Below are 13,611 nucleotides of genomic sequence, written 5' to 3'. Positions count from 1 at the left end.
TTTTGTAGCACTTTCTTCCCACCAGCATATTTTTCTTAGTGAACACAACTATAAGAAAATATGTATTTTTTGGTGGTAAAATTAACATTATAGTCTTTAAAATACATAAAATATAGACTTCGTTTTCAGGCCCTGGAGTGGGGGACAAGAAACAAAGGGGTTCACTTTTGTCTTTTTCTATCTGAAAGGAGAAGTGAGGACACGGAAATTTCGCAAGCATTTCCTTCGTGCCTCCTACGAACAGCCCCACCACACCCTGCAGACACGGACCCCTTGGCAGCTGCCAGTGTCCACGTTTTTCCGAATGGCAGGACAGGGTTTCAGATCCTCATATGATTTTGCTCAACAACCGAGGTTGTTTCTCGTTACCACACGACTGTCTCCACAAGTCCCTGCGAGTGTCTTCACACGTGCATGCCCAACACATCTCCAAGACCATCACTTAGCATAGCCCTGTTTGATGTGTTACTTCGTTCTAGAATCTGGGTTCTTCAGGACGTTAGTATAAGCATTTGCGGAAGGCCTAACGACTTCAGCCCTCAGTGAATGCCTTTGCTTGGACCTCAAGCCTCTCTCGGTGACAGATGTTCTGCCGCAGCCTCCATAGGTGCAGTCCCATGTGGAAATCCAACAGAACAGTTCCTTTTTTTAAACAGGCTTTGACTTCTGACCTTTTATAAAGTTCAGTCTGAGACAAGTCTGCGTGAATTATGGTGCTGGTGGCAGAGTTTTTGATGTGCTCTGTGGTACACACATACTGGCCTTGTGGGATCCATGCACATGGGTTGTACAGACGGTACATTCTGTACGAGTGAGAACAGGATGTTTACATGGTCAGGGAAGGGTTCTGAGATGTAGGGCCCAGGTTCCGACAGGGTTCGAAGGAAGGGTCAGACTCAGCTTGAGGAGGTGCGGGTATTTCTCCTTGGCATGGGATGGACGGGAAAACCACGTGGACGGACAGACAGGCGAATGTACTCTGAAGAGTCCAAGGTCTGGTCTGAGGTAGTGAAGATGGCAGGGGGAAAGGGGTGGGAGGTAAGACACAATCGGTGTACTTCTCTTTGGGGATTTCTATGGCTCCCCTGAAGCCGGGGAGCAGGCAGGCTTCTGCTCAGGCACAGCTGCCCTGGGGTTACTTCTGGGAGGCCCACAAGTTGAGGCTGCCACCTCCACCACAGTTCGTAACATTCCCATTATTAAAATTGTCATCAGACTTCTATTGAAAAAGAACGTCTGCAGCTGATCCAGGTGTGATCCCGAGCTTTAGCGAAGAGTCAGTCGCGGCATCAGACAATCCTGGCCTGAACACCAGCTGAGTTTACAGACCTGGACCCTGCGCCGATCACCCAAGCTTTCTGCAGTCAGTTTTTTGTGTTTTTTTTAATTAAATTTATTGGGGTGACAAGTGTTAGTAAATTTACATAGATTTCAGGTGTACAATTCTGTATTACATCATCTGTAAATCCCATTGTGTGTTCCCCACCCAGAGTCAGTTCTCCTTCCATCACCATATATTTGATCCCCCTGACCCTCATCTCCCTCCCCCCACCCACTTTACCTTCTGGTAACCACTAAACTATTGTCTGTGTCTATGAGTTTTTGTTTCTCATTTGTTTGTCTTGTTCTTTTGTTGTTTTTGGTTTATATACCACATATCAGTGAAATCATAGGGTTCTCTGCTTTTTCTGTCTGACTTATTTCACTTAGCATTATTCTCTCGAGATCCATCCATGTTGTCACAAATGTTCCTATATCATCTTTCCTTAACGCCGAATAGTATTCCATTGTGTATATTACCACAACTTCTTTATCCATTCATCTATCGAAGGACATTTTGGTTGTTTCCATGTCTTGGCCACTGTAAACAAAGCTGCAATGAACATTGGCGTACACGTGTCTCTATAGAGAAATGCTTTCAGATTTTTTGGGTAGATACCCAGGAGAGTGATTGCTGGGTCATACGGTAATTCTATTCGTAATTTCTTGAGGAACCTCCACACTGCCTTCCATAATGGCTGCATCAGTCTGCATTCCCACCTACAGTGTATGAGGGTTCCTTTTTCTCCACAGCCTCTCCAACACTTGTTACTATTTGTCTTGTTGATGATAGCCATTCTGACTGGGGTGAGGTGATATCTCATTGTGGTTTTCATTTGCATTTCTCTGATGATTTGCAAACAGTGCCTCTGATAAAGGGCTAATATCCAAAATATACAAGGAACTCATGAAACTCAACAACAAAAAAACAAACAACCCAATTGAAAAATGGACAGAGGACCTGAAGAGACATTTCTCCAAAGAGGATATACAAATGGCGAATAGACATATGAAAAAATGCTCAACATCGCTAATCATCAGAGAAATGCAGTCAGTTTTTCCTTTGTGAAATGGAGGTACACTGCCACCATCCTCCGACGGCTAACATTAAGTGCAATAACGTGAAGGGGCATCAATCAAACAGTAGCTCATTTCCTCTTCAGTCTGGGGATTCACCTCAAAGTATGGATATTGAGTCAGCACATTAGCATTTCCTCTGAGTTAGGATACTTCCCTAAGGTTTCTGTCAAAAGGAAGCGCAATGCCGGGGAGCTACTCTGCCCTCTGACCACCTTCCACCGCTTCACCCAACAGGTTCCTTAACAGGGAGCAGGTCCCTAAAGAAGTAGGTGGAAAGCTGGCTGCCTGTTGTAATGACTGTCAGGGTGGAGGTTTGGCCAGATAAGGCTGGGGGTGTTCTCCAGGGAGGGATAGTGGAGGGGCCACAGGGTGGTCTGAGGACACTAGAGGGAAGGGAGAAGGTGGGAAATAAGAGACAGGTTTCCTCAGCATCTTATTTTTGCCCAGGGACGATGGCTCCGTGCTCATACTTTACAGTGTCACCACTGTGAGCGTGCAGTTTCCTGAATAAGAGTTACATTTTAATTAGCCATGAGGTACCTGCTTCTAATGTATCCGTTCTTTTCTTCAGTCCTCATCGTTTCGCATTCTTTTTGCCCATGTCCACCACTTGCCTACTCCTTTCATGCGCATCAGAAAGACACCACCAAGCTGCCTGGAAATCCTATTACCAGACCTCGGGATATTAATTGTTGAGTTCTCTCCCACGGTTGCACAAGTGCTGAAAAAGTGGTTCTCTTTCAATAGTGTCTTGTCAAAACGCCAGGCACAGTTTGTTTTTGACATTTGCTGCTACTGTTAAATAATAGTCTTGCTTCTGTCATAGCTAATGTTGACTTGAAGGCATTTGGAGGGCATTTCTCAACTCCAGCCTTAACAGTGAGACCTGAGTCTTGACAGATATTTTTCTTGCTTGCCCAAGGCAACTGAATGTAAGGGTTGCAACCTTTCCTTTTCTAAGTTCAACAAAAATTTCAAATGGGCGCATAACACTTAAAACTTGATATCTAATTGTGCATGTGTGTGTGTACTCACAGATGTAAAAACAGACACACATACCCCCCCCCCACACACACACGTGGGAGTTCTTGAAGTTTTGCCATCCTAGGAATGACATTTGTATCAATTAAATATCCCATTTTAAGACCCCTTAAATCCTGGCTCTTCTGCCTTGGTAAACCTTTATCTGTTAGAATGTCATATTTAATTACAGATCTCTTAAAAATCAATAAGCAGTTTTATTGTTTCTGTATTTGCAATGGAACAAAGCCCATGGGCACTGCCCAGCTAGCAGTGTGCACTGCATGCCATCTGTCAGAGACAATCTAGGCTCTTCACACGTAGCAGTTTCTTCTGTTGCTATGTCCATTAGAAATATAATTTATGCACCTTTTTTCTACTTTTTTGTGAGGGCATTTTTTGATTTTTTTTCCTCCAATGCCTTACAGAGAAACATGTAGACACCTCTTTTGTAATTTCTGAAATGTTCACCATTTATGAAGGGGAGGGGCAAGGATAAAACTTGGATAGAGTAAGTGAGAACTGCACAAGAATTGCGTAGGAGTTGGCATCATTTGTATGTGAAGAGGCCAAGAAATGCGTGGTTGGATTCAAAATAAATACCAAAGGAATGGTTAATTAGACAAGTCTGTTTTGTAGTTTCAGAAAAACAGAATTATACCAATCATTAGTTGTTATACCAATAGCTAAGGTAACTTGGGTTTGGAGCTTTGTATGTGGAGCAGTAGATTGTACACCTAATGGATAATTGTCCATCATGCCCGGAAACACACATTTTTTTTACTACATCTGTGTCACAAAATTCATATTCAAATTTTGAGAAATACGTTTTAAAGATTTCCAAAATTACAAAATCTGAGAATATGAATTATTGTACTATCACACCTCTCTTGTCTCTCTCTTCTTTTATCCTGAGGCTGATATTTATTTGGGAGACTAGTTTTAAATTACAGTGGTTTTTCTTCTGAGAAGAATAGAGATTTATCTAGAATCAGGGTGTAACTAGCCCATGACGATTCATATACATCACATAGCCACTTAACCAAATTATGAGATTCACGTAGAAGAAAGGTAGAGCTGGAAGGGACCCCAAAATTCATCTGGGGCAGTCCAATCTTGTCATTTTACAAATGCAGAAGCAAAACTCACATTGGTTAAGTACTTGTCCCTGGTCAGTCAATTAGTGGCAGAAAGAGACATTTCAGTGGCTTTAATAGGGCATTAACATTTCAGTTCATGAAAAATGTAGATGTAATTTTACAACTATGTAAGATTTATGGCAATGTTGACAACTGGTAGGCAGTGAACAGTCAGGAATAGAAACAGTTATAAATGTTTCTTCATAAAGGGCCATTATTTGTTACTCTAAGTAAGAGCTGGTAAATAACATTAAGTATTTATTATATGTCTTACATACACCACCTCATTCAGTTACCCCACTAAAACTGTGAGGTAAATATGATTATCTATAGAAAGGTGTAAGGTCCGTCCTTCGCCTCTGTATGTGGAGAAACAGGCCTACAGAGATCATGGGTAACATGCCAACGTCATACAACGTCACTCTACAGCTGGGGAGGGAGCCCCGCCCTCATTCTCCCCAGGCTGTATCTGCACTCTGATGTCAGCACAGGAATATGTTGGTGGAACCTGGTTTATTCCTATGAAATGTTGGATGTGGATCTTAAACATATATGTGAAAGCCGTGCCCTTGGCCTTTCTAAACAATTTTAAATTTCAGTTGGAACAATGAACTTCACTGGTACGATCCTTGGCTAAGGAATGGGTTCGGAGCCTGAGACTTCTTATTTTGTGATGAAATAAATTGGATGTCTTGAAAGAAGAGGTGTGGGGAAAGATTGTTTGCATCATGCCGTTAAAGTGGAGATTTTGTAAAATCAAACAAATATTCTCATTATAAAGTAATAGGATGTAAAGCACTTCTTACCAGATACATTTTCATTTATGACTTAAATTTGAACCTCTAAGTCACTCTATTGTCTTCAGTTTTAAAATGAAAGTTGGCATACTGAAAAAATTTTAAATGTTGTTGGTATGTCCATAAGAATAACAAAGAAATGGACCCGTAATTTTCTAAACTTCCATTATACTTGCATATGAAAAAAAAATCACAAATTATGAAGTTGGAAGTGATTGCTACTTATTATCCCTTATATTTTGAAGTTCATGATCTTACCAATGACAGGACAGAAGAAAATACAATTAGGCTAATTATCAGATCGAGGACTCTACTTCCTGAATATAAATGCCAAAGGTTAATTATTTCCCCTCTCTCTACCCCATGTTTAGATCTGAAAGGGATAGTCCTACACACATTAAACTGCACTTCTCCCAGCCGGCCCTTCTAAACTAGGCCCATCTGGAGATGAGAGGCACATAGTCCTTGAGGGAGGGAGTTGGGGCAGTGGGAATCCAGGGCTGATGGCTCTAGCAGTGGAGGCTTTGGGGGTTATGCATGACAGAATACTTGATTCAAAGATGACATAAGCAAAAAGAAAGCTATTGACTCATGAAACTGAAGAGCAGGACTGGCTTCATGTATAACTAGGATTCAGGTTTCAAAAACTGCCGTAGGATTCAGCTTCTTCCCTTCTATTCACTCTTTGCTGGCATGTATCTGGGCTTCACAGAGACAGGACAGGGTTGCCAGCTCCAGCCTCATATCTGCTCTTATTCACGTCCCATCTCTCAGAAGCCTCTGCAAAAGCCGCATCATGTCTTGCTGGCTCTGGTCAAGTGAGGTCCATTGCGAAACCAATCCCCATGGCTGGTTCTCCACAGATAAGATAAGATATGATGACAGAAATAAGGGTAAATGTAAAAACACAGGTGTCCCATATCAGAGCCAAAAAGTCATAGTGAAGTTGAAGCTGCAAAAGCAAGAGAAAGTTGCTAATTGTAGAGAGAAACAGAGATAGTAGATTATGAGGAAAGGAAACAGAGAGAGAGGAAAACTATCTGATTCTTTCTACTTCCCATAATCTCACACTTTCCAACAAACCCTTGAAAAAAGGATTTGAACTGAGTGGTTTTCTGTTCTTTGTAACTAAATGACCATGACTAAGACACTGTGCTAGTGTTCCCTTTACTAAGTCAGGCTGGATTCTGGGTAATATGTAAGCCGCAGATGCATTATATGAGGTCGGACAATTAAGTTCACGACCTCATCCTAGAAAAAGTGCTACGTACCTCATTGCTGAATATCACTATTGTCACTTTCAAAGCACTCCCCTTGGGAAGCTATGCACCAATGCTAGTGCTTAGTTCACCCTTCACAGCAATTTCGGAACTCTTTATCTGGAATCGCCATCAGAGCTGTCGTCGTATTACCCTTGATGCCCCGAAAGTCATCAAAATATCTTCCTTTCAATATTTCCTTTATCTTCTGGTAAAGAAAGAAGTCACTGGGAGCTGGATCAGGTGAGTACGGAGGGTGTTCCATACAGTTATTTGTTTGCTGACTAAAAATTCCCTCACAGACAGTGCCGTGGGAGCTGGTGCATTGTCACGATGCAAGAGCCATGAATTATTGGCGAAAAGTTCAGGCCATCTAACTTTTTCACACAGTGTCATGCAGGGGACCCTGCTCGCTGCAACATTTGTCGTGAGGGGTGGCCTGCGGGGTCCCTTCTCCCGCTCCCCATATAAGAACGCAGGACATGGTAAGGCCAAACAGGAACACCCATGGAGCCACAGATAGGGGTCACACCAATATATTCTCGCTGGTGGCTGGGCTGGAGACACAGGAAGCAGGATCTACATAATCTGCAACCCACCGTCCTACCAGCAGTTCGCGCTTGCCAGCCACCATCTTCTTGCTAGCCCCCATTTTACTGCTAGTGTAGCCACAGCAGTTATATTAGTGGCCAATGGCTCACTGGTTACAGCTGATGGCCAACTAGCCACAGCTGATGGCCATCTGATCACAGTTGATGGCCATTTACTACCTGAGTGAGCACCTTTCCACGTGAGGTCGAGAGCCTGCAAACTGCTTTTGGGGGCTTTTTTCCCACACACAGCTTTTTCAGCACTTCCAAATAGTAAACTTGGTTGACTGTTTGTCTAGTTGGCACAAATTCATAATGATTAATCCCTCTGATATCAAAAAAGGTGAGCAACATCGTGGTAACAAATTCACGCACTCAGTTGTGTAACCGCAGAGATAACAGTGACCCTCAATGGGAAGAGAAGCCTGCCAACCAAATGGATTATCCAAAGATTATTTGGAGTAATTAGATGTATGGTTTGAACTAAATGACCTTGGAGACCCCCATGAAACCTGAGGTTCTGAGGGTCTTTGGATCTCAGAAAATACCTACAATTAGTTTCATGCAAAATACACCTTTTTCAATGCTTTTATCACTTTTACCTGGTATATGTCATTTATGACTTGAATTTGAACCAAGTGAGACAATTCCTAGCTCAACTTTCTCACTTGGTGTAACAGGAGGCCCCTGATAACCTATGTGGTACAGCATGAGTTGGCCCCACTTACTTTTAAATAAGATCTTCTTTTGCAACTAAGAACATTTAGGTTAATGGGCTGGAGACACCACTGAAACAACTCCCTTGAATCTGAGCTAGGTCACAACTAAACCATTTCAGTTTCTTATTTGAAATGAAAACTAGGAAAACTGGGAAAGGAGTCTAGCATGTTTCCAACAAATCCATCCTAAATTTAAGCTGCCATCCTCTTTGTTTGACATTTACCAAGTGCTAGGTGGGAAGTACCAAGTGCTTGAGAGGTCAGTTTGCTCTTTAAGATGATAGAAATGCCTTTTATTCCATTTGTACTGCACACCCCAAAGTAGGCAGGTTGTGGGACTAATCTTCTCATGATGTCCTGATTTGAGAGATCTCCATTTCTGTTCTCATACTTACAGAGATTCTGGGCAACTAGATGGCAGGTTTCCAGGGCTGCCTGTTGATCCTGTCTGGCTGGCTCCTCGTGAACAAATCCAAGTGGAACACCACCAGCTCCAGCATCAGAATCAGATTCCCTAACCTGAGTCTTTTGAAAGCCTCTGGTGGAGTGATGCAGGAGGACCACATCTAGTCATTTGGCTTAGGTCTCTGCCCTAGCCAGTGAAACAACTCTGATTTTTGGCAAGCCTAATCATTCCACTAGTATAGTCTGTCTTTACAACTTCAGAATGAAATTTTCCTATTTTGCCAAAATCGGTATGTCCTTTCTTAGTAAAGGTGACAGCACGGGGTCAGTCTCCCCTCAAATGTCATAAACACCTTTCGTTTTTCATAATTACTGGAATAAATATGGAACGGAGAAGCCAAGCTATGTAGGGAGATGTTAGATCACTTTTGGCAAGAGAGAAAACCTTTGAGAGCTGGACTTGGATACAAGAAATACTTGAAACACACACCCCTTTATGTGCTGGTTTTTAATGATCATACTCTTCCCTGAGGATTGATTAGTATTCTTTTCTTTAAAAAGATTTTTATTAAAATCTAGCTAACATACAATATTTTATTAGTTTCAGATGTTCACCACAGTTATTCATTATTTATATAACTAAAGAAGTGATCACCATGATAAGTCCAGCAACCATCTGACACTGTACCACACTGTCACAATATTATTGACTATATTCCCTATGCTGTACGTTACCTCCCCATGACTTATTTGTTTGTTTTATACCTGGAAATTTGGACCTCTAATTCCCTTTCACTTCCCCCCACACTTTTTAATTTTTCAATTACAGTTGACATTCCATATTATTTTATATTAATTTCAGGTGTACAGAGTAGTAGTTAGACATTTGAATAATTTAAGAAATGATCCCCCTGACTAGTCTAGTGCTCACCTGGCACTGTACATAGTCATTACCGTATTATTGACTATATTCCCTGTGATTTACTTTACATCCCATGACTATTTTGTAACTATCAGTTTGTACTTCTTAATCCCTTCACCTTTTATACCCTGCCGCCACCCCCCTCATATCTATCACCCCAATGAATCTAGTACCCATCTGCATCAGTTATTACAATATTATTGACCATATTCCTTATACTATACCCTACATCCCCATGATTACTGTGTAACAACCAATTTCTACTTCATGACCCCTTCCCCTTTTTCACTCACCCCCAACACTCCTCCCAAGTGGCAACCATCAATATGTTCTGTGTATCTATGAGTTTGTTTCTGTTTTGTTTGTTTTATTCTTTAGATTCCACATATAAGTAAAATCTCATTGTATCTGTCTTTCGCAGTCTGGCATACTCCATTCAGCACAGCACCCTCCAGGTCCATCCACACCACTGGCAGATGGCAAGAGCCCATTCCCTTCCATGGCCGAGCAATATTCCATTGTGTATATGTACCACCTCCTCTTTATCCATTCTTCCATTGACAGACACGAAGGCTGCCTCCACATCTTGGCCATTGTCAACAACGCAGCAGTAAACATATGGATGTACACGTCTCCTCGAAGTAGTGTTTTGGTTTCTTCAGATAAATACTCCGAAGTGGGATTATTGGGTCCTTCTTTGTGTCTTGTTATAGCCTTTGTTTTAACTATTTTGTCTGGCATAATTATTGTTACCCCAGCTTTTGTTGTTGTTGTTGTTGTCATTTTAATTTTCATGAAATATCTTTTTCTACCTCTTACTTTCCATCTGTGTGTGTCTTTCAATCTGAAGTGGGTCTCTTGTAGGCAGCATATGTAAGGGTCTTGTTTTCTTATCCATTCAGCTCTCCTATGTCTTTTGAGTAGAGCATTTAGCATTGAAAGTAAATATTGATAGATATGTAGCTATTGCCATTTTATTCATAATTTTGATTTTTTTTTCATTTAAAAAAAAAGTCCCTCCAGCATTCGTTGTTATACTGGTTTGGTGATGATGAACTCCTTTAGCTTTCTCTTGTCTGGGAAGCTCTTTATTTGTCCTTTGATTCTAAATGATAGTTTTGCTGGACCGAGTACTCTTGGTTGTAAATCCCTGCTTTTCATCATGGTAAATATTTTGTATCAATCCCCTCTGGCCTGCAAATCCCCTCTCTCCTCTGGGGGGAATCTCCATGACTGAGATATCGCTCCTTGTTCTCAACTGCCACATGGAGGATTGGGGTTAGCCAGTTCCACGTCTCCACTTCTCCTACCAGTCTTGATGTGGCTTCTTCTTTATATCCTTAGTTATAAAACTTCTCTTCAGCCAGACTTCAGGTGGTTCTCCAAATTGATTATTCTACAACTTAGTTGTAGTTTTAACTTGTTCATAGAAGGAAGCAAGCATAGTGTTTATCTTCTCCACCATCTTGGACCTCTTCTTGGGCTAGTGATTAGTATTCTTTTCCATTGACTATCTTTAGTTACTCCTTGTCCTGGGAATGAGTCTGTTTTGACACCTGACATCCACAATCCATAAACAAAGAATGAAGGTCATGTGCATGGGAATTTGAGAGTACACGAGATACCTATTAAAAATCTACCCACCTAGAAGAATTTATCCCTTGTAGAATTTTAGTTGTTTTGTATATCTTAATCATGTTAAAAGTGAACATATTCCATAGCTGAATGATTTGTTCAGGAATCAAAGTATACGTTATTTACGTAGCATTAGATTAAAACATCTGTGCACCAACTATGGTATTAGCCCCACAGCCCTGTGAAGTGAGGCAGGCAGGGGTTGCTATTCAATGATTAGCTCATAATATCCAGCAAATTAGAAAATCTTTTTTTTATTACAAAATACTGCTTCTATGCATACTGAGGGGTAGTGCAATATGGTGGGAAGGCTCAGGATGAAGGTCCAAATATCAGGGATATAATTCCAGCTCTGCAGTATCTTACTGGTTGACTCAATAAGAAAAATAATCTAAGGCATACAAAGGGCCTAGAAGAGAGCTTGACTCATAGGAAGTGCTCAAATGTTATTATTAGCAACATCATCATCTAAAACCCCTCCAAGCCATGAAAGGATCTTGTCCTACCCACCTTGTAGATATAAAAGGAGGATTGGATTTTCCATCATGGTTAGAGAAACAAAAATCTATGTATGAAAAATATTAGAAAACATTACAAAGTGACCTGATGAAAAGGAAGGTTAATTCTTCCTCCTTTCAAGTAATAACAATAGAAATTAGACAATATAGACCTTGGCCAAACTTAGGGGGCCTTTTCTTTATGGCAAGAGTCATTTTTGGTTGGAGATGATCTAACAGACATCTCCAACAGACCTTATGATTTCTCCCCACCCCACACCCCAGCCTTCTGCAACTGGCTCCTTCTCAGCCTTTCCACATCTCAGGAAATAACAACACATTCTCTCAGATCAATTGGACCAAAAATAAATAAGAACACAAAATACCTCAACAACATAAACATAAAGGTAGATGTGATGAATATAAATCAAATTATGTGCCCTGGATGTAGGGAATATATTTTTGCTTCAAGTGCCCATGGAACAACCACAATAATTGATCAAATCGTTGATCACCACAAAGGAAACCACAATAAATTTCACAAGTAGAGATAACGTAGACATCCTTTTCTGTTTAAGGTGCAGTAAACTTAAAACTTAATAAAACAATCAGAATATTAAGAATGTTGTCATTTAAACAACTTTTGGGTCAAAGGGAAAGTACAAATTAAAATTACAGAATTTCTGAAAACCAATGATAATGCGAATACTACATTTTAGGTTCTGAATCTAGAGGATAGAACTAAAACCATACTCATAGGAAATGTCATAGCCAAAAATATAAAAGGAATAGTTATATAAAGTATAAAAGGAATGAAATTGAAGGAATTAAGAATCAACTCAAAAAGAAAAAAGAACAAAATAAACCCAAGAAAAGCAGAAGGAATAAAATAAAAATAAAAGGAATTTGTGAGTTAGATGACGAGGGGAGAAAACAAAGTAAATAAATGAATACCTGCATCACTAGGGCAAATTCAATAAAATAGGTAAGTCTTCTCAGAAACCAAGGAAGAAAGAAAAAATGCAAAAAATAATAAATGACAAGAAGAAAATGCAGAAAGAGAAGAAATTTGAAATAATTTTGCACAACTGTATCTAAATTTGCAAATCTGAAAGAAACAAACACTTTTCTAGGAGACTATCATTTTCTGAAACCAACTCCAGAATATCTAAATAGGGCAATTTTCACAGAAAAATTTAGATAAAATTGTAAAGGAGCTCATTTTTAAGAAGCACCAGGGCTAGAAGTTTTCCAGGCAAATTTAACCAAACCCTTAAAGGATGGATGATCCCAACACTAAACTGTTCCAGAACATAGACAAAGAACATAGACAAATTGTTTGTATCCAGCAAGGATAACATTGATAACAAAGAATGCACAGAAAAGAAATGGTAAGTGAGTCACACACGTGAATATTGGTCCTTAAATCCTAAATAAAATATTAGCAATCAAAATGCAGCAGCACACTAAGAGAACAATAGTCAAGACCAAGTGCGGCTTATTCTAAGAATGCAAAGACAGTTCATCAACATAGATCTCAGGAGAAAAATCACATGATCGTCTCTGTAGATACTGCAGATGCATTTGACAAAATTCCACACATGCCTGTCTTTGCATAAACACTGGAAGTACAGGTAAAGAATGAATGAAACTGTGGATCATGGCAGCAGAAAGCAGAGGTGTGAAATGGAGCAGATACAAGCATGGATGGGGCAAGGTTCTCAGTGTACATCTTACGAGTTTACCCATGTGATCATTTTACCTGTTCAGAACTGCTAAGTATTATTACTTTAGCTGCCATTGTATTCTATGCCAGGCACTTGGAACTGTCCTTTGCTGAAAAATTAAGTTTCCAGTGAATCGCTTATAGGTCAGAGTTAACAAAAATAAAGAGCAAATGTGCTTGTTACCTCCCTTCTAGACAGTCTCTCTTAGCACCATCTTGACTACAGGACATAGATTGACCTTGGACTTGCTGTAGCACATACTACCTTACTCGTGGGCTTTGATAAATTCTCTATTGTCCCAAGCCCACAATGTTGGTCTAACTTTATTTGTTAAGAGAGGAAACAAAACCCTAAATGATATTCTCAACTTGTTATGGCAGAGCCCAGGCCTCCAATCTTTCTATTACTTGCAACTACTTCCCTCAGAAAGGAACTGTAAAGTGGTTAAATGAGCATATTGCTCAGGACTACCTAAAGGTCCTGATGTGTTCTTAGACATCT

Source organism: Rhinolophus hipposideros (genome assembly GCF_964194185.1).
Source record: "Rhinolophus hipposideros genome assembly, chromosome: 6".
NCBI lineage: Eukaryota > Metazoa > Chordata > Mammalia > Chiroptera > Rhinolophidae > Rhinolophus > Rhinolophus hipposideros.
This window is presented reverse-complemented; position numbering follows the sequence as displayed.